The 25,791-nt window shown below is 38.2% G+C and overlaps 1 protein-coding gene across 1 annotated transcript in view; it reads right to left on the bottom strand.

Moving 5' to 3' along the window:
* LOC102783266 (E3 ubiquitin/ISG15 ligase TRIM25-like) overlaps window positions 1–25,791 on the bottom strand; it is a 105,069-nt gene that overhangs the window by 77,653 nt on the left and 1,625 nt on the right. The gene's annotated exons all lie outside the window — the stretch shown is intronic.

The following is a 25,791-nucleotide window of genomic DNA, read 5'->3' as shown; positions in this document are numbered from 1 at the left end:
TTCCAGGATGGAATGATTGTATTCATACATCTTTAATTCAAAGATCATCAGTTAAAACGAGTTGCTCAGATCTGACCTCACTTTGCAAAAGTCTGGAAAAAGATCCAAACGGCCACCCTCAGATTAGAGTAAATTGGTGAGGATGTTCAGGAACAACACAGGAACCACCAAGGCTCAAACCTGCTGTGAACAATAAACTGCTGAAACACTAGCATCACTGTCCAGAGTGAAGAGCGTTTTATATTGGCATGGACTCAGAGGATACCAACCACGAAAGAAACCCTGCTCCAAAATAGACACCATGAAACTTAACTAAAATTGGCAGCTACCCACATGGACAAGCCTTCTGGAGAAAAGTTTTATGGTCAGATTAGACAAAGATTGAGCTATTTGGCCACAATGACAAGAAGTATTTACCAAGGTGGTGGTAGCATCATGATCTGGGGCTGTTTTGCTATCAGTGGTACTGCTACACTGCACAAAGTGAATGAAATGATGAAGGAGGGCTATCTCCTAATTCTTCAACCTCTAATCAGCAGCTACGTGATTGACACAGCAGGATGTTGCACAGGACAATGATCCCAAAACACATCAAAAGTGGTTTGAAATAGCAGGCTAACATTTAGCTTCTGGAATGTCCTTTCCTGTTTCCATCCCTTTATTGCTGCACTCGGAAAATGTTACATCCCTCAGTCTAACCATCTTCTGATGGCTGCTTCCAGAACGATAATGCACATGGTTTCTTAAACTGGTTTATTGAACATAACAATGAATAACAATGAATTCACTGTATTAAAATGGCCCCCAGAGTCACCCCATCTCAATTCAATGAGGTGGAACGAGAGGTTTGCACCATGGATGCAATCAAAATCTCTGAGGAATATTTCCAGCACCTTGTTGAATCTATTCCATGAAGAATGAAGGCAAAAAGAGTCCAGTCGTAGTAACAAAGTCAAATAATCAGTAAAAGCAGAAAATTATGTTTTAGGACAATATTACACTATATTTCATTTATTTCCACCATTCTATCAGAATCTTTAATTTAATTATAATGAAGGAGACTTCTTATAAATATATTGTATATTATTCTCAGCTGTACCATGAACAAAGTAACACGCTTGTTGATGTTAGCAGCTGGTGGCTGCAGTATACTTTTAGGGGGTTTTATGGCTGTTTTTTCTTGGGAGAAAAAAAAGAAAAGAAAGTTTTACAGGTTAAGTTCGTTCCACCCTGTGAACCAGGGAAACAACTTCCTAGGACTTGTTTCTAAAATAAAATCTGTGGATGTGTGTGTTACCTGTGTGCACTGTATGCCGATAATCTGCTCCATATGTTAATGGTCAGCAGTTCAGCTCTGCTAATATCCACAGAAACGTACACATACACACCACTGCTTCACCTCCAGATCCATCAAGACGCACATAAATACAAGCAAGCTGTCCCACATGACATCTGCCCATGCATGTGTGTGTGAGTGTGTCCACAGGTATGGCTAGTGGTTGACACTGTGTGTATGTGTGTGTCTGTTGTAGACACAAGTCCCACCGGGAACATAGGATCCAGCTGCTGATTTCAGAACAAATGGCATCTGTGACACACACACACACACACACTACCACCAAGAGTAAATACAAAACACTCGCATGGTAACTGGTGGTGCAACAGACATACGCACACGTTGTGGTGTAACAGATGTAATGTGGGCTTGAGACACATGCTCGCTCTCCTCCAACTGAGGTGGTGGGAGAGCAGAGCATGTCACAGACAGGAAACTTGTCCTGGGAGTCTGAAAATGTCCAAAAGTCGTCCATCATTTTACACCATCAGAAAGAAGCAAAAGCCTGCAATGAAATCTTTCTCGAATAGAAGCATAACTCCACTAAAGGCTCAGCACAAAACCACAATATGAGACCACGGCAAATACAAGATAGCATGAGTTTCATTCTCATTTTCAGTGAAGCCAGTGGTCTGTTTGCAGGACTATTTAACAGCATAATAAATTGGACACAGAAATAATTTAGTGCAAGGGGAAAAAAATCTGCCAGCAAGTCTATGAACCTACATGAAGGGGATTTTACTGTGGATTTAAATTCTATAAAGCAATGCTGCATTTACGGTGAAATGATTTCATTCCTTTTAATATGAATTTTCCAGGTCTTCATATGTACGGGCTGATTTTCTTTGTACTTTTGTTTCATTAACTCTCCAATTGGGGCTTTTCAATAAACCTTTGCTTAGCTAGTTTCGGCTGTTCCCTTATTTAAAGGGGTCACCACAGCAGCACATGTTTGATTTCGCAGATTTCTTTCTGGCACAACTCCAAAGGGATTTGTGTCTCCTACCAGCATTGAACCAGGAATCTTCTGCTTGTTGGGCAAATGTGCGAGACTTTTAGCAATGAGAGACAAAATGACTGTTTCCTATTGTTTTTGTTGGCCACTGAGTTCAATTTATCTAAACTTAGAGGAGAGTGAGTGAAGTGACTCTAAATGAAGCTGAAGAAAACTGTTTTCATGACTGCAAGATTTACGTACACAAACCAATGTCCATTAAATAGTTAATTTACAAAGGGCGCACATTCACCAAATACAAAGTCAGTGGATTTAAGACCCTGAGAGTTGCCCCCCTGCTGGCAACTAAAAACAATGAGGGTTTGAGGCTCTACCACACTAGCTTCACTTTCCAGGCATGGAAGCTGCATCCATCTTATACTGTCTAAGGTCTGTGCTGTGAGCTCCACTGGACCTGTTTTCTTTGTAGCTTCAAGGTTTACTGGTCTTTGTGGAGTTGAGCAAGTACATTCTGTTACATATTAGATGTTCAATAATGGCTGTTTTTGCAACCACTAACTTTAATCCAAACTTGTCACATCTACCCTTGAGCAAACCTAACAGGAGCAGCTAGATACCCCAGCCTGCCTACTGCAGACTAAATTAGCAGTCAATTAGTTAGCTCCATTCATTATTATTGATTACAATGATTATCATTCAATTTCATGTCAACATGTCAGCATTTCATATTCTTTTACTTATTGGATAACTTCACTTATCCTCATGCACATCTATATAAATGAGAACAAAAACTAACTAAAGAACTAAAAATAAGATTAAGAGTACTGCATATTTGCATTATTCAAAGCTCTCTTATGTCTTTTTTCTCTTCACAGGGAGTGCACAGGTTGCAAATGATAAAATTTTGAGGTTGTGTGTGGTTAATGTTAGGAGTATAACATGTGAAAGTATGTTTCCCTCCTAAAAGGGAGTTTACAATAACCTGTTCATTTTGTATGAACGCATATTTGTTTGTGCATGTAGTGGGGGGTGGTGGGGTTGGAATGAGGGTGGGGGGTTAGTGTGAGAGTAGGGGGGGTCACTGGATCAAAGTGGCAGGTGCAGGGATCGTGGCGACGCCCCCGGGCCAACCGCGGGGCTCGAACGCTCGCCGCGACGATTAATCACCCGGCAAAATGCTTCTGACGTGCCGAAGAGGGAAAGAGAGGAGCTTCATGTTTCTGCACACTTCAGTGAACATGTGTGTGAGTGAGAGAGAGGGAGAAGACGGGGATTAGACACACACACTCACCACGGTGCCTGAGAAGATGGGAAGGAAGTGTTGGCTGTGTGTTTGTAGATGCTGTGAATACACAACGTATTTGTTTGTGAAGCTGGTTTTACTACAAGTCCTCATTTCAAAGTGACAAAATCCAAATTGACACATTAGAGCATGCCCTGATCTGTAACCCTAAAGCCTGCCCACATTTACTTCAGCATGTGTGTTTAGTATTTCTTTGGTTTCATTGCTGTAGGTTTTTCTTCTCTGTTTTCTAACCATAATAACTGTAATGGTTTCAGTGGACGACATTAGAGTAAGACCGTTTTTACTTTCTATGTTTTCTGATTTTTCACTTCCTCTATCCTTGCTAATCCCACCTGTGACATGAAATGAAATCAATCTCAGTGCACCATGCCGAAGGTTATCTCAATTCCTATAATACCTAGAGGAGAGATTTGGAATGCTGGAGGAAGTACAAGTGAGGATGCATGGGTGTATCATCTGCCAAAGATGCATTTTGGGGTTTTTTTCTGATGTATAAAAGAGGCATGACAGCTGTAACGTAGCTGCATAAAAGCATACAAAGAAGTGTTTCTTGTCCTTATAAGTTCTTGTTGTTATAATTTTTTATCATATCATTTTTAACTTTCTTCCATTCTCATTTGTTTGTGAGATTAATATAAAAAGCAAAACTATGATATCTGTGCATGTGAATTTCATTAAAAGCAGACCTTAACATAGTCACCAGACATTTTATTAGGTATACCTAGTTACTGCTGGACTGGACCCACTTTTACTTTGATAACTGCCTGAATTCTTTGTGGTATTCAACAAAGTGCTGGAAACATTCCTCAGAGATTTTCCCCCATATTGACAGCTTCATGCTGTTGCTGCAGATTGGTCAGCTGAACATCCACGATGTGAATCTCCTGTTCCATCACATCCCAAAGTTCCTCTGTTAGACTGCCCTTACTTCTGAATGTATTTTTGGTTCAGAGATGTTCTTCTGTAAACCTTGGTTGTAACAACTGGTTACTTGAGTTCCTGTTATTTTCCTATCAGCTTGAAGCAGTCTAGCTAGTTTCCTCTGACAATGCCTTGTTGATGTCGCTCACTGGATAGTTCCTCTTTCTTTGCAGATGCCTCTATAAAACCTCGAGATGTTTGTATTAAATTATTACTTAAATTCCATAAGTTGTTCAGCAGTTTCTTAAATACTCAGACATGCACATCTCTCACCAACTACCATGTTCAGTTTGACCTTTAGCAGCTTGTTTTGACAAAATGCCAAAATGCATTGAGTTACTGCCCTGTGATTGGCTGATTAGATGGTTGAGCAGGTGAATCGGTGTTGAATTAAATGGCCGGCAAGTTAACATAAGTAGTTACGAACTACTGTTGGGTTTATCTGATATCTATATGTGAGGTTATAAAATCCAGCAGCAGATTTAAACAAAGCAATGGACAGAACAGGCAGCTGTGTCACACTTCATACATAATTGATCTTTTTTTATTCATTTATTTATTTATTTTTCTCCTTAAATATGTATTTTCAAAATACACATTTTTATGTGGCTAAAGGTTACAGGTGCACGGTGACAGCAAACAATAGAAACATCCTAGAAACAAAGAAAATAAAATTAATACAAACATCTTCCCGAAAGGCTGGAAAATGTGACTAAGATTAATATTATATATAGTTAACCAGTTTAGGAAATAAAATAACTTTTGTTATGTTTAAGCACAGATTGTGTTTTTAGTTCAGTGTTAATACAGCAAATCTAAAGTATTCATGCTTCGAGACAATGTTAACAGCAGCATGCTCTGACTTTCTGGGTACATCTACTAGATTTTCTTGTTTATGTTCATGTTTTCGATAAGGCCTTAAATTCTGAATTAACCTACATGCTGCTCTAAATTGGAAACATGTTAACTTAATGTCGAAGACAAAATCTGTTCTGCACTCACTCCCACAGGATGAGAGGAAACAAAAGACAGATGAAGACAAAACAGACGCTGCTAATGCAATATGTGTTGGTATTATTCTGCCAGCCTGGTATTTTCTGACATTTTTTCAATAAACAGAAATATTATTATTGATGAGAACCATAAATCTTACATATTATTTGCCCTTTATTAGATTACAGTAACACCCCCGCCACCGCACCACCTTTCTGTCACACTTCAAAAGCATCTAATGAAGCACAAAAGCACAGCACAAAAAGTACACACACAAAGGAAAAACAATAAATGATGTTCATATCTAAATACATCTAAGCAGACAGTTTTCAACAATATTTTTTGTAATGCAAAAATAATATTACACCGTTGATAGCAAAAGATCCTAATGTGTTACTTTTCTGAATCAATTTCCTTTTAAAAACTTTTTACTTCATAGTTTTCATTTGTTTTCCTTCTTTCTATTAAATATATATATATATATATATATATATATATATATATATATATAGTGAGTTTGCATTTGGGTCCTATTCCTGCCTGCACACAGCCGAAACATGACAGAAGATCGCGACCCTGACACAGAGAAACACAGGGCTTAAATACACTGGGGAAAAACAAGGGGAATGAGACACAGAAGGAGAGCACAGCTGGGGGAAATCAGAACTAAGAAACACAGAACAACAACACAGAGGGCAGCTACTAAATACTCAGAAAACTAAACAGAATACAAGAAAGCCAAACTAAGACGCTAGACTAAAGAATAAACTGGGGCAACAAAGAACTAAGAGCATAATACAAAAACTCAGAGACACAAGAAACTCAAAACACTGGGTCACCGACCCAGGACTGTGACAGGAAAAGTCTATTTGTGTTTAAGGGCATGAAATGTCACTTTTTTTATAACACTCAGAACAACAGTGTAATCAACGTATTCAAAAAACAAACATGTTTCATGTCTGCAGCACATAATTTGTCCAGATCAAGTGGGGATGAGTAACTTTGGCAAGACAAGAACCGACACTTTAAAAGAAGTGGAAAAGAACAGTTGCTTTTTTTCTAAAGTAGGTTTAGATTTTTAATGCCTAAACCAAACCAAATCGTTTTATTTGTGAATGACAAACCACAAACAACCCCTTCACCACCAATCATCCAGCCTTCAAATGTGTTTTTTGGTCTTTAAAAGGGAAACTACAGGTTTTGTGAACATGAAAATGAATCAGTACGTGAAAAAACGGTGGGATATTCATGTTGCTTTTATTTTTTGACCTCTCTCTCTCATCTACACTCTACTCTCATCACCACAGATTCTTGCTCTGTTCAGTACCTGTTTAGCTGGCATATTCTGAGAGCAGTCATTGAAGTGAAGCAGCTGTCTGTCAGATTGGTTGTCAGTCGATTTAAACCTGTTGACTGGTGGTAACTCAAAGCTACAAGATTAACAGATTTCATTTACGCTACAGTTAATTTTAACCTTTTTTCCCACTATTATGTCCTTCAGTGCCATGTGGCAGCACCACACAGAGCAGCTAAAAGTTTTCAGTGTGTTATATGCAACCATGTGAAAAACTGAGTACACTCTTATATTTCCCATAAGAATTAAGAAGGTAAGTAGCAGCCACCATCAAGTGCGAGCACTTCTGCAGAAGCAGACGTTTAGCAGTTTGCTGGTCTGGAGTATTTGGGTGTATTATCATAGAGCCACAATCTGTAGATCAGACTGTACAATGGTCAAAGAAATTGCAAAAAGTCCAAGAGCTACACGTCACACTTTATACCTCAATTTTCATGTTAGATTTTAAAGTTTGTTACAGTATTAGAATTAGAATTAAAAAAAATGAACAAGAATGAGATGTTTGAAAGGGCTAAGCCTCTTTTCTCTGAAAAAAACATGGCAGCACAGCTTAGGGTTGCAAAACTGCCATTGAGCAAACCACAAGATTTATGGAACAATGTCCCTCGGACAGATGAGTAGAGATGTTTGGTCATAAATCACAGCAGCATGTTTGGTAAAAACCAAACACAGGATATCAGTGCAAACACCTCACTGTCAAGCATCTGACTTTGTTTTGCAGCCACAGGTCATGGGTAAGTTTCAATTGCTCCATCAACCATGAAGTCCTCTGTATACCGGAGTATTCTAGAGATAAATGTGAGGCTGCCTGTTCAGCAACTAAAGCTTGACCCAAACTCTGTCACAAAACATTACAATGATCCCAAGCACAGCAGCAAACCTACAACAGAGTAGCTGAAAAAGAATCAAGGTGCTGCAATGCCCAAAAGTCCAGATCTCAGTCTGATGAAAATGTTGTGGCAGGATCTTTATGATCTTTAAAATGATCTTTAAAATGATATTTAAAAAAAAGAAAACTGTGAATAAACAAATCTGGAAACCTCAATGAACTGTAGCAAGTTTGTAAAAAATGGAGAAAAAAAAGTGTTCATAATGATGGGACATCTTACTCTTTGCCACTGATAGAGGAATATGGTCGCAGATTTCTTTTCAGCACTATAGCCAGGCTGACAAAGAGTCACAGCTCTGTTGATCCTTCTATTCCTTTAGCTCCCCATAGTATTGACTTCAAGAAGTCACAAATAAAAAGAAATAAAACATTCATCACTAACCACAGACTCCTCACAGATGTATTATTTAACTGCTGATATTTATTTAGACTGCTATTCCTGTTGTTGTCTCTGAGCAAATTTCATCCAAACCATCAACATGTCTATTAGAACATCTGTAGGATAGACTGGTTTCAAACCTTTCACCTACCATACACTTCATCACCCAAAGTGGGTGATTCATCAAAAATTATTTACTTCACTTTATATTACTGCTAAAGAAAATTCAATGAGATAATGAAGCAAACAGTGAATGTGCTGTGAAACCTCTGCAAAACACTGGTGGAAGAAAGGTAAAAATCCTCTGTAGGACTGATAGGAAAGCAGTTCAAAAGCTGGATAATAATTCGTAAGGGGAAAAGAAATACACAGAGATAGGTGGAGAGTGGGGACAGAGAGAGAGAAAGGAAAGAGTGAAAGGGATTGTCCTGAAGGGACGAGGGAAGTGTTTTATTATTTGTTGGGGTTTTTTATTGTTTGGGTCTCAGCTGGCAGATACAACATATTCTCTCTCTCTCTCTCTCTCTCTCTCTCTCTCTTTGTGTTTGTGTGATTCTGATATTCCACATGTTATGGGGACTTAACTGTATTTGCATCAAATTATGGGAACATTTCCTCCTTATGGGGACAAACAGTAGGATCTTCCAATGTAAATGGTTAAAGAGTAACATGGCATAGGCTTAGGGTTAGACCTTACGGTTAAGATTAGAGTAATTCTCCAGGAGATTCATGTAAGCCACTGTTGCATCCTCTAAAATGATAGAAACATGGCTTTGAGGAAAAACTGCTTATGCCACACACACACACACACACACACACACACACGCACGCACACACACACACACACACACACGCACCTACAATGCTAAGTGAAACTGCCCTTTGAGGTTAAGATTTACATAATGATCGTGTATTGGTTTGATTTATCAGTTCAAATCCAAAACTCCCATTTCTTTATCATCCCCTGGGTGAAGCTGTTTACTGATCTGCTGTCCCTAATCGGATGAGCAAGGCACTAACGAAGCCTGGGTGAGAATTCGATTCCCAGTGGGGGCCCAAACATATTAAAAATAAGCAAAAACTGTGCCCGGCTAAACGGAACATCTATTAGATATGTTTAATAATAATAAAGTATGTGTATTTGAATATGACAGGAAGCGATTCAGAGTCAAACGAACAAGAACCCCCAGGGGATGAAATGTGCCGAGGGAGCTTAAGTGTTATGAGGAATTAGGTTAAACATAAAGGAGAAAGCGTTTAAATGAAAATATAGAAGCCTTTAGAGAGATTATCCGGCTATACATAATGCATTTGTTTCTATGCCTAATGCCTTTATATTGCAACTAAAATAAGATTATTAATGCATATTGCTATATTTTGCTATTAGTATCTGTTTATTCCTATTAACAATATTGTCCATGTCCATCTCTCAGTATTCTTCTACTTGCTGTTTGAGCTCTGAGGCCATGCAAATTGATTTGAGCAGTTCTTACAGAAAACAAACAAAAACTCATTTCATAAAAGAATTTGGTATTTTGGTCAAAGTGAAAATGTTTGTACCAAAAGCTGAAACAAACAGCTGAAACTGGTGCCAGCAGCATATATGTAATTTCCCCCCCAACTTTTGTGAAGGAAATATAAATGTGGGATGCCCAATCCCTGTAGCTTTTTATACTGTGCAGAAGTGTAGTGCCATTGCCCCATGACAGTCCTCTGTGTTGTTTGTCTTCATTAAGGTACATGCAAAAGACACCAAGCTGCTACAAAGTAACACCCGTACACTGCAACTGCAGAAGTGTAACTGTACACAATCTTTGTGTAAAAGATGAAGAATGCATCTTTCTGCAGCTTCTATGGGGAAAAAAGAAAATTTAGATTAAGGACTGCAGGGTAGAGGGAACAAGACATTTCTAAAGATGAATGTTTACCGACAATATTTCCTGGGCTAATTCTGTTTGGTCAGTCATGGTGTCTACATTTGGTTGAAAACTTAACCGTAGAAAGCCACCCTTCTTAGACTCTTACAAAGATATAAATGTAACCAAATTTCAGTCATATTTGTATGTTTATCCTATTGAGGAAGTGGATGTCTAAAGGATACAAATAAGGTTTAAAGTTTAAAGTTTAAGACATATAATTATTAAAACAATTTTAATCCAGCATTTGATTTACATTTATACTATACTAAATATATGATATGTATAACATACAAATATAATCTCTGGCTCTCTTCCACAGCATGTATTTTGTCCTGTCTCTCTCCCCTCACTCCCAAACAGTCGTTCCTCCCTGAGCCTGGTTCTGGTAGAGGTTTCTTCCTGTTTGAAGGGAGTTTTTCCTTCCCACTGTTGCCAAGTGCTTACACATAGGTGGTTGTCTTATTGTTTTGATGTTTTCGTTGATTATTTTTAAGCTCTTTACCTTACATTATAAAGCATTTCGAGGCGACTACTGTGATTTGGCAGTAAATAAATAAAACTGTAATTGAAAGGATTTTGAAATGAAATTCAAAATGTTGCCATATTGGGTACTGCAAAAACAGTATGTAAAAAAGAAAAAAAAAGTAATGATCTCCATATTTCATAAATTTGCATTTTATTTACACTAGAATAGATAACTGCAAAAATGTAGCATATTATGAAAAATATTAGTTCATTTTGAATTTGATTGCAGCAGCATGTAAGATTGGCAGATGGCAATTATTTAAATTCAGTAATTTATGTATGCATTTGAATTTTCTATGGCTGAAAAACACATTTAGCCTCTGTTAAAAACCACAATCAAATCAAATTCACATCCACTCCAGGTATCACACCCTAAATCCAAAATCTTGTTTTGTCATCTACAACCAGCTTTGAGCGTAAATAGATCCAAAAATAAGTGGATATATACCAATAGCACAACAGTAACAATTTCATATATGACAGTGTCATTTTAGGTATACTTTCAGCGACACAGAGACATTTCACCATGTGGCATAGGTTGCTGGTCAAAACAAGTTCTGCATTTTGTTGCCAAGCTCATCTTCTATTAGGATTCTCTTGTGTCAACATCATTTTCTCATATATGTATGTGTGTGTGTGTATATATATATATATATATATATATATATATTAGGGGTGCAACGATACACAAAATTCACGGTTCGGTTCGGTTCGATACTTTGGTGTCACGGTTCGATATTTTTTTGATACAAAAAAAATGTTCATGCCTTTTTATTAATTTGTCATTTATTAAATTTTCACGGCACATTCTGCACCACCTCTCTGTGCGTTCATCATTGGTTTGAAGCCAGCTCACCTCCTGCAACCACTTTTCCGAGAATACGCGCTTCTTTTGTGGTTCGGACTCCTGACATTTCTTTGGAGGTGGAGGAACACCAAAGTAATTGCTTAAAGGAGCTTCTTCGACATCTTTATGAGTTCTAAACAAATGTCTGTCCTCCTCCTGAAAATCTTATGTATGCAAACACGCGTTGCAACTTCTTATCTTGTGCGCGTTTTTTATTTTGACAGCGAATGCGCACCTGCGGACCACTTATGTGCAGCCCAGTTATTTAGCTCGTCATATTGCAGCCACAGAAATTCTTTTGTCCATGAAACCATAAAGCTGCACTTTCTTTTTGCCTTATAGTCTGATTTGTCATAACTTTTCCGTTTTGTGGTAAGCTTTTCTTTGGTTGTCACTTCTTCACCCTGACCTGTCTTATTTGGCTCAGCAGAACTAAAATATATATCCTGCTGCTTTTACACACGCATTCACATAACACTCAGCGATTCTCTGCGCGATCAACCTCTCACATGTTTAAGCTTGCTGCGGGAGATTTCACTTGTCATGTTTGCATAGTAAGCTAACGATTGATAAGACGATGCCAGAGGAATTGGTGCGCAAATTATCATCACTCACCAATCAGTGCTGTCGCTCTCTATACACAGTTCGCGCGATTGCAAAGTGAAAGCAAAAAACAAGCGCAAATTCAAACGCGATTTCAATTATGTCACATATTGACAGTGGCTCACCGATGCCAATGACATAATTACCCAGCTACATTTCCGAAAGAATGCAAAAGCATTGACATATATTTTTCCTTCCTACGATAGGCCGACGAGCAGAGCAGGGCAGCCCGACTGGAAAAATCGCTAGCGATTTTGCGAGCCCTGTATCTGATTGAGGAATCACTCATCTTTGGAAAAGAGAGTTTATTACAGAGAAATGTCTCTTTCCAAAATAAAAGCTATACTATACGCTTCTTCTGGGCTATATTCTCAGCAGCATATTAAACATATCAGGTCCCCATAAGGAGAATCATGTGCTAACGGCTGTCTAAATGACTCGGGTAACGTTTGTAGCATGCGTGCTTGTTGTTTTTGTGTGCTTCCACTTGTCTTTGCACTAGGATGCTATCGGGTAAATGTGCAGTCATATTCGTTGTGTTCCCACTAGTGCTGTCAGCCTTAATCTGAAATGAGGTTAACGCCACAACACGGCAAATCTCCGTTAACGAGCTACCGCGGATTGCCCCGTGTGTGGGGCTGGACAGCGTCAACACATTAACGAGCTAACTGCGCTAACACACTAGTTCCCACTCATGTAATTGAGCATTGCTGGCACATCTGACATACTGTTTTACTTTAGTCCATGACTCGCTTACCTTCAGGGTCATACGTCACATGAAGACCAAAATAGTTCCAGACGCCAGATCTGAATGAGGGTGGGGGAGGTTCAATTTGCCATGTTGCAACGAGCTTAACTTCTGTCTGCTAGCTTGCCCTGCGCTCAGTGAATCTGTGTTCGACTACTCCGCCTAGGCTGCACTGTCGAGCGCAGATTCAATTCAATTCAATTCAATTTTATTTATCCACGCAGATCCACTGAGCGCTCAACACAGACAGCACCGTCAGAAGGAAAGTTGATAAAATAAATTAAAAATGTTGTATTGTTCGATACATATGCGTACCGAACCGAAAGCACTGTATCGAACGGTTCAATATCGATACGAGTATCGTTGCACCCCTAATATATATATATATATATATATATATATATATATATATATCCCCTTTACTTTAAAAGTTAAGAGAGCTCAAAAATGCAAAAAAAAAAAAAACCCGAAAAAACATAAAGTGCAGAATTTCTGGATATCCTTACTTAAAGGACCTGTAACTCAGAAACTATTCATGGTATGAAAGCAAAAATTTCTTAATTAAATAAACTTTAAATACATTTTATTTAAAGCAGTAAAGCAGCACAGTTTGATTAAATAGGATTTGGACATTGCAAATTTCACTCCTGACCAAAAGATTTATCCGTCAACAGCACAATTTCTTAGCAATATTTGTTTGTTTTTTTAATGCTGATCAATTAAATATTTCTAAACATTAATTTAACATTGCTTCACGCTCTCATTTGTTCATCAATTTATTCATTGCCTCTCTCGCTCTCAATCATGCATGCATCAATTCACGTTATATACATTTTTCAATATGCATGTTGAGTGCATTCAATGTGGATGACTTCAGTCAAACATACATTTTAATTTAACACGTTTGATCAGCGGTTTAATTCATTCATCTGTTTGTAGGTTGTAGGTTGATTTAAATTTTTCAGCTGTGATCTGTGCAGGTATCTTTCATGAATATCAAACTCCCCTCAAAGTGACTAACGCTCTTCTGAAGCACACACATCCAGTGCGCATGCTGTGACTTGAAGTCACTTGATCACTCTCTTCACTACCTCGATTTACAAATAAGTACATTAATACATTTTTTGAAGTTTGTTTTATTTACTCAAAGGTATTATATTTTTATCCATGTTTTATAATGTACATTTCATCCATATTATATTTTGCACACAAAGACAAGTGTGTGTTGTCTGTGGAGTTGATCTTCTGATGCTTTTGGGTGAATGACTCATTTAAACAGCCAGTCTATGAAATGATTAATCAATGCATCTATCTGCTTTTTTGTAACAAAGATTAAAAACAAACTTTCATGTTTACCCTTTGTTCGCATTTAAAAATGTGTGGGGTTTTGTGTAGCAACCGTGTTCTCCATTAGCCAGCGCCAGCCTTTCCTGTTTCCCTGCCATTCTCCCTCAGTGTGTTTCTATAGTAACCTTGGCTAAAATCCAAACAGCCGGTAGGGCCCTCTGAAGGGCACTACGCAGGCAAGATGAAAGATTTCCACCAGGCGACTGCAGCTTCTAGGCAACAGATAAATGTGATTCTTAAAGGAGGACATGGCTCCGCTGAGCAGAGAAGTGACAGTGAATATCAGGGTGAGAGTGCCCCATCCAACATCTTTATATAGCTAATAATAATCTGGTTACATGTTAGTCACATTCACTGATAAACCATGCAGACTATCTGATCAATATTTCACTGAAGATACAACCAAACACACTGGATAGAAGCAACATATGTAAACACAGTGAGTTTATTTGCTTTGTTGTCATAGGTGGCTCCGATGGCCGGTAATGATCATATGCAAAAGGTATATCTGACCAACATATGAAGCTTCCAGTTCAGCATTTGGTAGTACTCATCTCGGTTTTTTTAGATTTATTGGTGGGTGGAGATCAAAAATATCAGCTAATGATAGCTAACAGGGTTAGCAAGGTGCATCTATAGTCTCTGTGGGTACGTGCTGATTAGTGCTAAGTAGCAGGCTAATAAATTAAAGAATTTTACTCATCTTGGGAAGGCTGCAGTCCATGCAACACTGTCAGACAAATGCATTAAAAATGCTTGAAAAGGCACCAAAACCATAAACGCTGCTGGGAGTTCCAGTTTTTTAAATTAGCAGAGGTGAGGCCTAGCAGACAGCTAGCAGGCCTATTGGCAACCACTTGCCACTCAAGGGGCCGGGCCAATAATAATACTAACTGAGTTAAAAAATATTACCCTCCCACATTAGTCATTACAGTTTTTTACAGATGCTAGGACACATTTCTCAATACTTAGGTCACTTTTGCAAAACTCCTCACACAGTGAGCACAACAGAAGTCTATGTGGGCTAAACTGAGGATCAGTTATCATTGTTTTGGCACAAAATGCATTCAATGACTACATCTCTCAAATTCAGTGTTGGGAAGGTTACTTTTAAAATGTATTCCATTACAGAATACAGAATACATGCCCCAAAATGTATTCTGTAACGTATTCCGTTACGTTACTCAATGAGAGTAACGTATTCTGAATACTTTGGATTACTTAATATATTATCATGCTGTTTACAACTACATGAATGTACTATTGCTGTGATTTATTACTGTTACTGAAGGTCCGCGGCTCCGAACCGTAGTAAAGGGACCTCTGGCTAATACGGTGGGTTCTGTGTCGGGCTCGTAGCCGAAAAATAGCTTTACTTTGTTGTCTGGGTCAACTTTGCTAGCAGAGACAGAGAGAGGCGTTGAAAGGCTGCTCCAACGGAACTTATTGTTTTTGGAGGAAAACACGAACACGGTGTACAGTCGAGTCTTAATAGCTTACTTACAACTGGGCTCGTCAGGCACTCTTCTTGGCTGCAGTGGTTATTATTATATTTACATGCTTTCAGCTCCCGTTTTTGCTCGATGACAGCTCGTACTTTTCCTTTTTCTCCCTCTGTCGCTCACAGACACATAACGTGTATGGCAGTCCATTCTCTCTGCAGCACGGACTACACTGCCTATGATGCTACATTCTTTAGACCTATACCTGTAGCATTCTGCCTATTAGTTTAGCACAACAACAACAGGCGCTCTCTCACCCAGGAAACACGCAGAGAGAGCGTCACCCTGTAACCATGGCAACCGTAACGCTGCCGCCTGTAACAACAGAACGTAGCTTTCAAACAAAACCCAAACTGTCCTGACCCGCGACAATATGAAACAGGGAAGTACCGCCGTGTAATCCATTTATTTCAACAAAGTAACTGTATTCTAAATACCACCTTTTTAAACGGTAACTGTAACGGAATACAGTTACTCATATTTTGTATTTTAAATACGTAACGGCGGTACATGTATTCCGTTACTCCCCAACACTGCTCAAATTTCATGAATTATTTTCTCACTCAGACACAACAACTGCCAAAAATCTTTGTACGTACAGGACATTTTGCATGTACTTACATACTGTTTTCAAAACTGTTAAACTTATGGTCAAAACAATAACATAATGCAAAACTGAATAAGACAGCAAAATTCAACAGCAATATTTTATTGAAACATATTTTAAATCTAAAAATGCAGTTTAACCAGCCACAGCTGACACTCATTGTAGATGAACATCTACACAGGTGTTACTCTATTCTTTCCTAGGTGTATTGCCCTAGATGACATAAGATGTGATGTGGATGAGAACCTGTGGCCAAATGGAGAAGACCGAGTAGATTAGCATTACTATTGTATGTGTATCAGTGGATGGTGTGTATACAAATTCTTGTATTTTGGGATTACTTAGTGCAAAAAAATAAAAATACATAAACAAATATTAATGAATTCTGCATGATGTCTGATTCATTCCAGTAACATATATTGAAATTATAAACAGAGATGTGTCCTTGTTTTACACAAGAAAACACTGTATAATGCTACATGTTGTTAGTGTTTTTTAGGTCATTGTTTTGTGGGTGACAAAGTGTGTTTGTCGGCTGTCAACCTTTGCTAGTGTTCTGGAAGAATGACTTTATTTGAGACCTGAATAAAGTGTTTTGGTAGTTGTAGTGCATTTTGAATGTGAAATGAACTGCTTTGCCAAGCTGAAGGTCAGTTAGGAGAATTGTGTGAAGAGTTTTGCAAAAGTGACCTAAGTATTGAGAAATGTGTCCTAGCGGCTGTAAAAAACTATAAGAGAGACAGAAACTGCTTTTTGTACCAGGCTATAAAATGATTTATATTTACTATAAAGGTCTATGGAGAATTGCTTTCAGAGTCAGCTTCAGAGGAACTACAGTTTTTTGGAACTTCTTCTTGGCTTATTTTAAAAGCCCCTGAGGTTGCCACCATTTTTTCCCACTCAGCTAGGGGAAAGCATCTGCTGGCTGTTAAAGGAACTGCAGAGTAGCAAATATTTAAAGAGGCATCCAAAAGATCTTAAAGATGGCTAATATTCTGCTTTTGATATAGCACTATAGTACAGTGCTATATGATGAGCACAATATAGTGTTAGATTTTATATAAAGGGTTTTTTCAGCTGCGCAACCTAAAGTTACAGTCGTATCAGAAACAAAGAAAAATATTGCAAAACATTTTATAACTTTTTAAATTTTGTAAGCTAACAGTAGCTTGGATTATTGCAGCTGAGTGATGTATAGCATTAGAGGACTAAATGTGAGTCTTTTTGGGCCCTTGTACTTGTTTTGGATTTGGATTTTTTTATAAGATAAGATAATTAATTTTGAGGTATAGCTATTTGAAGGATCTACAAAATTATGTGAGAGAATATGAAATAGTATGCAATGCAATTTATCAGCTACACAAATATTTCTTCTGTCATCCAATACCTTATCATGGCGGATGGGTTTGTGTGTCCCAGGGATCCCAGGGGCTATGTTGTCATGGGGTTTTTTGCACCCTGGTAGGGTGTTCCATGGCAAATTAGTCCTGGGTGAGGAACCAGGCAAAGAGCAATTTAGAAAGCCGTGTGAGTGACAGATCTAGGGAACAGTTCACCCTGCCCAGGATAGGGTCACCAGGGCCCAGGCCTGAGGGTGCCTGAAGGTGAGTGCCTTGTGGCCTTAGTCCATGGGGCCCTGCTGGGAACAACCTGAAAAAGGGACATGGGCCCACCACCTGCAGGAGGCTGGTTGGGGAACAGGTCCTGACTTTAGAGTTGGATCAGGTGGCAGAGTAGGATGCTGGACAGACCTGAGGCACCTACACGTATACAACGAGACAACGTAAAGTGACAGAGGCCCCGGTCCACGAGATCTTCAACTCCCACCTCTGGCAGAGCTTCGACAGCATTCAGAGGGAGACACGGTCACCTATGGTCACAAGCTTCCTTCGAAGAGTGCTAAAATATTGAAGAGTGTCTTTTAAATATGCTCAGAAAAAAAGAGAAGCATACAAGAACCTTAAGATGAAACGGGGTCTTTTTTGTTTTCATTCCCACGCTCATGTCACCGTTTCTTCGATTCCCAGACACAGTTTAGCTGTTGAGGCAGCAACCAACGAAGGAGTTTAAAGCTCTGAGCATCAGTGTTTCTGTTTGTTCCCTGAAAGATTCATAAGCGCCACATCCACATGAATCATTCACTAAGGAAATGATTGCCGTAAACATGAAGTGCCATCCCTGCCACTGTGCGCTGAAAAATTCATGCTTTTTAAGTCATAAATTATGACACGCTGCTCTCTCCTCTTGCCGGTGGGGTGGAGGGTGAGGTGGGTGGCTGTGACTCCCTCCTCGTCAACCATCCTCTTCCTGACTGAAATTCTCAGTCTCTCACCGTCTCACAGAAAAGCCAAAATTAAAAGGAGGGAGTGTTGAATGAGATATCCACACTTGAGAATACCACATGGAAAAATCCTCCATACTAGTATTATGTAGTATGAGCATGTAGTAGTAGCATTTTGTGGAATTTTAGTTTTAACTATAATTTCTACTGATAATAACAAAGAAGAGACTTAGAAAGCTTCTGTTATTTTTTGTTTCCTTTTTAACCTGCAGTTTAGAAAATGCAGTTTACATAAGATTTTGGCTTATTTATATCCTGTTTGCTAATTTCTTTTTCAGTACTTTTCACTGATGTTACCATATTTCCGGGTTTCAGGTATTACCTGGATGCAATGTCAAGATAGAGGTGAATCGATGGCAAAACAAAGAAAAGTTGTAACAAATGCTTGCTGTAACCCACAAGCATGAACTTTAATAAAAATATTTGTTAACAAACAGAATGAGTATGGAAGTTGAAGAAAATTCTGAAAATGTGCCTAATGCACTCTTTAATGTCTAGTATGACAGCTTCACTGTTAAAATGCCTAAGCCCACACATCCGGAAGCATGTTATCTGGCTGATTGTCAGTAACAGTAACATGATATTGATGCAGCTGGCTGCAGGTTTAATACAGATGAGTGTCATGTAAAAGTTAGGACCCAAATACAGGAGACTAGTAGCAGAATGCTTTTAATGCTGTAGTAAGTCCTTAAATAAATCAGAGAGTGACATTGTAAATCCACAAGATGTGAAGGGCAAGGAAAAATGTTGGGCTGCACCTGAGGAACAAATGTGGGAATCATAATTGATGCTGTGACGAAGACCGAGGGTAAAGCTGAGCATACACTGTATGATTTCTGGCTCATTTAGAGAAGATTTTTCAGTCACATGACCATTTTGGGGCTCGGCCTGAGTTTTGCCTTAATCGTGTATTATGCGTCATGTAGTATACATGGGGTAATGAGAAGCGATTAACACCTCACGACCAGCTCCTGATCAGCAATCGTATAGTCACAAGAAAATCATACCTGTTTGAAGTCCTGGTCGCCCCTCGTGAGGGTATCGCACTGTTGAAGTAGTGCCACGAGCCAGTTTAACGCAACTTCTCACACTGCGCACGTGCAAACACAGAAATGGAAGTAAAAAAGACGGAGTAGCACGGCGGTGCAGTGTGTGATCTGGACACAAGCGATGGAGGCCTAACTTGTATAACTTTGGCAAGCTCACCCGAGCCTTTTCGATGTGGCCTCACAAAATTATCTGAAAAGAGTTGGATGGACATTGCTGCTCAATTGCAGCTGCCTGATCAATGTTTTTCATTAGCAATTTAGCAAAGCTGATGGCGGTGGTGTGTGTGTGTCTGTGTGAATGAAAGACAGAGAGGGAGAGACAGACTTTGTGTTACAAGCTTCATGTTATGGACGCACAGTGTGAGCTCTCAGGTTCCCTCAGAGCATCGGGCCGTATAGTGTGAGACCCGTGATCGTGTGATCGTGACGTATGAACTTCTAACCCCTGCGATTTAGTCGTGCAGTTTGAGCAGGAGCTGAATAACGCAACTGAAAAAATCGCACAGTGTTTGCCCAGCTTAATACTGGACTATTTATACAAAAGGGCGGAGTAAGGAGTGACCAAAGGGAGATACACAGAGCACTACACGACAAACACAGGAAGCTCATTTTGTACATCTGGATTTAATGTCTTCAGTGGGAGAAACATTTTTCATTCTTCAGTCTCACCCGGGTGCTGGCTTCTCCAGCCTTATTAACTTTTTCCCCTTATTATAAACACTTCTTCTCAAACTAAGTAAGATGGTAGATATGTCAGGGAAGATTGCGGGTAAACAGCAAGACAGTATCAGAATGCTTTGAGTTCTGAGTGATGGGAGAAAAGCACCGTTTCTATCAGGATGGAGGTGGGGTGGTATCACCTTTGTGTGCTTCTTGTGCCCAAAGATCTTTTATACGTTCCAGTAATAAGGAGGAGACATGGTGTGTATCGCTGGTACAAAGTAGTGATTTGATTCTGGATGAAGTTTGTGCTGGTGTCCCTGTCATATAGTTGTAGTTATTTGACAGTTGCCACAGTTGGTTTCTAACAGTTGTTTTCTTTACAGCTCTGCAAGATCATGTCCAAGGTTTGTGCTGCAGTGTCTGTGTGAAAACCACCTAGTGTTAGATGTGTTCATTTCTCCAGGCCAACCTCGGAAACGATACTTGCTTCCTAAGCAGGCAATGAGTCATGAAATATTTTACAAGCCCCTGGTTTAGGTACTTAAAACAATATTTGATTAGCTGTTTCATTTTGATCACCACAAAGAGCACCTTTTTTTTATCAGCGCATACAGAGAATGTGGTTCCTTTATGAACTTCTGGCTACTCTAGCCATGTGTCTTTCTGTGCTAATATTTGATTGTTATTTCACTGGATCACAGCTAGTTTATGCGACAGTTACAGGCTTTGCATAAAATAATGGATACGTGATGAGGAGGTGGGCATTTTATCAGTGTCCAATATAACCATGTAGCCCTTGGCCCATCAATTCACTGCAGAAAGTCGTATAAACTGGTGTGCTGGATCGTAAACAGACTGTGAAAGCAGTGAAAACAGTCACACTGACAATCAGTGCAATGCCTTGTAAAAAATGTGACAAAACTAGAAATTATAATTTCTTTATTATTTTTAAACAAATATTTTCAAACACTAGACATCGTAGACCAAATGTTCGATCTAATAAAAAATATAGTGTTGTTAGACTGGTTTCACCACACAAGCCCACAAGGGGCTTCTGGACATTCTAGTCAAAATATTTCTATAGGAGGCAGGAACCTCGGGGCAAATGACTGCAGCGAATCTGCACTGCTATCAAACTCGATCCCAATGCAACATGTTTCATCAGTTTTCTACAAAGTGGTGCATCAGAAAATTATTCATCCCAAGCTAAAAGTTGAAAACATTTAGGTGGATTTTTGTAAAAAAAAATCATGGTAATATTTTACTTGTAACCTTTAACTATGTTTCTGGGTTTTAATAGTTGGGGCGGGGGGCTCATATGCAAGACTCTGCCAAGCAAATAAGCAAAATCGAAACAGTGGCAAAGTCAAAAGACCAACATAAGGAGCAAAACTAAAGTAGGAGGGAAAAAATAACACTTTAAACAAAGTCAAATATCTATCAGTGGATAGATGGAAATCTAGATAGAAATCGGGTGAGCATAAGTGTTTCCAGTCAGACATAAAGGAAGTAAAACCCAAAACAAGATACAAGATGTAAAACAACTTTTGAAATAAAACAGGAAGCAACTAAAATTCACATCTTAAACCCAGAGACAAGAAGACACACTCAATATAACACAGGCGCAGAGGAAACACTGGGGAGAATAGAAAAACAAAATCAGAACCACAACCAAAAATCAATATAACAAAACCCTAGAATTAAATTGTTTTAATTCATTATAGAAACATTTGTTGCACATTAAGAAAGCATACCAGGGACTTCAGCCACATCACGTCAGGTACTTGGCACCCTACACCCCCTACAGGTTTGGAAATGTCATGTCACTGACCAATCTTAGTAGCCCAAATAGGTCTAGGGAGGAGGTCGGGTAATGATTCACTCTTCATATTCCCCATGCTTTCATGTAGTATTTCATGTAGCCAAGTATTGTATGTCAGTACCTGTTTTCAAGACAGTTAAAAGGAAGTTGCTCCAATTCCAAAAGCATTCAGAGAATGAAACATGTGGCTTGAATTCAGATTAAAATTTCCTCTCTAATGAGCATCAAATGATACCGTGATGAATTAAAACAATGTAAAAGATTTGATAAGTACCTTGTTTTTTGAGTTTAGTGCTTTGCTTCATTATCATGATATAACTTGCTATGTGTAAATATAGTAGTTTAGCAGGGTTTTTTTTAATCTTATTATACTGAATGCAGTATCTAATTACAGTAGATGTGTAATTGGGGTATGACTGAGTTTGTTTAGCATTTGTAAATTTGATGTATTGTTTTTTTATATAGTATTAGTTCCCCACAAAATAAACTGCAAAACGTTGTAAATAAGGCAAGAACGAGCAAAACAAGGTAAGGGTTCTAATTAATGCCTGACAGAAATACATACCTTTATGTAAAGATTTAAACATATACCAGTCTTATTTTCTTTATTTCAGTTTTAGGATATTAAAAGTGCCATAAGCTTAATTGCAGATTAAACCTGCAGCGTGCATGTGACTGATTAGATTTAGTTGATACTGAGACAATCATGTTAGATCTCCTCCTCCAAATAGTTGCTCAGTCACACTAACAGTGTTCAGGAGAGTGATCACTGGAAATTTAGCATCTTAAAATTGAGGATCATCATGCACCTTGTTATCGGTGCGGGCCCTTGGTTTCAGTTCATTATTTTAAAATGTGCGTGTGTGTTCCTCCCTCTCTTTTTTCCACTCTCACTGCCAGATCCTGATTTTTTTTCTTTTCCTGGGGAGTGTGTGGTCCTATCTGTGTGAGCATGTTCCCGTCTTTGTGTGTGTTCCTCTCTCTCTCTCTCTGTATATTCGGCCCTCACCTCGAGGCGAGTCGATCCTCTTACAGTAATACCATTGCCTAATCTCAGAGGCGTATCAGAGGGAGCTCAGAGCGCTCGGCACTAATAGGTTCACACAAATGGGATCTAGTCAAAAACCTCCCAATCCTCCTGCCACTGTAAATATGGAGAGCATTATCTGCGTCCGCCTGGAGGCCTCTGATGTGGAACTGATGCAGATTTGACAGAGAGACTGAGAGATAGCGGCCAAAAAAAGATGATTTAACATGCTGTTGACGTAGTTACAGTGGTAATTTGATTGGTTGTAGAGATGAATGAATCAAATTTCAACTTTTAAAAGTCTGATGGAGCCTGGTCATTCATACAGGATTGTTTTAAACGTAAATTATACACCTGAGTGGCTGCTTTTTCTCTCTCAACTTATTTGATACCTTTGAAGGCCAAAGCAAAGCCTTAATGTTGTGGTTGCTCTTTTTAAAAACTTTATTTAAAGTTTGGTTGAACAGATTGTTTCTTTGAAAATATATACCAGGCATACAGCTGTAATACTGCTTTTAATGCACTTTATAGTCTGCATTTATCATATCGTGGTAATAAAAGAATATGCACATAATGCAGCATTACAGTCACGATTAACCTCATTCCACAGTGTGTCTACAGCAAAACATTTTCTGTATTCCTTGCTGTAAATCAGTTACACATTTTGTTATGTATTTCACTTATTTTTCCCTTGAATAAATGTAGGTTTCAGGCCAGTCAGTTGACTGTATTGATGATACAAGCATAGCATATCTGCTATCATAAATTTGTCAGTCTACTTCCCCTACAATTTTTAGTTTTGGTTTTTGTTTTGTTTTTTTAGTGACTGGCGCCTTCCTGAGGTGAGCTGTATTTATGACTCTGGAAATATTCAGTATGCATATTTTTTTGACATTACAAGCTTTAATTTTAATGTAATTATTTTAATTTTAATTTAAGTTTTCTAATCACAACATGCTAAAGTTTTACAGTCAAACATGTCTTACAGTGTACTGCAGCCGAAAACATCAGGCATGTACTTAAAACCCAAAGGAACACAGACAATTGCAGTTTTGCTTAAAAATTGCTGAAAATAAAAATGTATACATTAAAATATTTTGGAATATGTGTCATAGATAAAAGATAAAGGAGACAATATAATGATATATAAAACATATAATGAACAGAAACAGAACCATTAAAAAAAGTGTTTTTGTTTTTTACCATAGACTGGAATGAAAAGGAGGCAAGAATCCTGTAACAGCAACAACAACAACAACAATAATGGTAATAATATTAACAGGTAGATAAATAAAATTAGTAAAGTCAACTCTAGTTTGAAAGACATTAGCAGAATAAGTAAATGAAGAAAACAATCAGAAAACGTCTATGCAGCAGTACAGCATTGAAGTTTTCTAAGTCTTATAAATAGTTTGTGTCCCCAGAAAACATCAGTTTTTATGTTTGTCACTATTGCAATTCTCATTTTAATTAAGATTAAAACACAATAAACAACAAAAGATTTATATTTTTGAAGGTCTTCTAATGAAGAAGTGATTGTGACTGGAAAATGTTGTGAAAGAATAATTTTATAACATTATTGTGGTAGTTAAACATATACCAAACGTGTCAAAGCTTGTGCAAAGTTAAACTACTACTAAAATCTTTAAACCTCTCAATCACAAAAGATGCAGTAATAAATGTGAAAATATTAATAATGTTGGCTGTTCTCACTGGTGGCGCTGATTCTTCACTGAAGTGAGAATTATAATGAAAGCAAAGCTGAGAGAGACAAATGCAGTCATGCAGTGACATCAAGCGGGTGCTAACAGTACTGCTCTATTTAAACGCAGGCTGCTGCTTATTTCAGTGGTTACACTCAGGTCAAGACACAAACATGCATTTATAAACCTTAAACACTGCTTTGTCAAAAGAAATATATGTACAAATCAATAAAATATGAACAAAATAATGTAAGATACCAAAAACACATATCTCACTTATAACTGCAGATATCGGTCACAGTGTCTTCCATGATGGCTATGACAAAGACATGTTTTACCTTTATTTCTTTTAATAGTTAGAATTAGAATGCTATTTAAAATGAAAACTCAGTCATACATGTGATTGGTGATGTACCCTACTGCTTGCCCTGTGACAGCCTTGCAGCTCTGAATGGACTAATGGATGAAATTCACATATTTATGGAGTTTGTTATTCCTGTGTTTACATTTCAGTTTGACCAGAAATTTTCAGACCTCTTTTTATCTTAGGGCACCATCATATTTGGAACTTAAATAAAGGAAATGCATATATAAAAGTGATTAGAAGTGTCATTTCAATTGAGTCCAACCAAGATGTATACAAATACCCTTTCCCATTCTTGACAGTAAACTTTAATCAGTGTAAAATTTTTAATTACAGACGGAGAGCTGTGGAGCAGGGAGGCTAGCACTAGAAAATCACGTTTCTATGTTATCATATTTTACAGTTTACATCCAATTTATAAACTTCAAGATGACACAAGTGAGTGTGTTTAACAAAAAACTTAATTAGTCCAAAATAAGAAACTAATCTTTACAATCTCATCTAATGACTGCTGTCTACTTGAGTTCAACTACAGATAATCCATAACCAACAAAAAATCCTGCATAGAGCGGCTGAGTGAATGTGGCCTGC

Source organism: Neolamprologus brichardi, chromosome 7, assembly GCF_056152115.1.
Source record: "Neolamprologus brichardi isolate AB-2024 chromosome 7, ASM5615211v1, whole genome shotgun sequence".
NCBI lineage: Eukaryota > Metazoa > Chordata > Actinopteri > Cichliformes > Cichlidae > Neolamprologus > Neolamprologus brichardi.
Note: the sequence above shows the minus strand (reverse complement) of the source record. Positions and strands in the feature narration are given on the sequence as shown.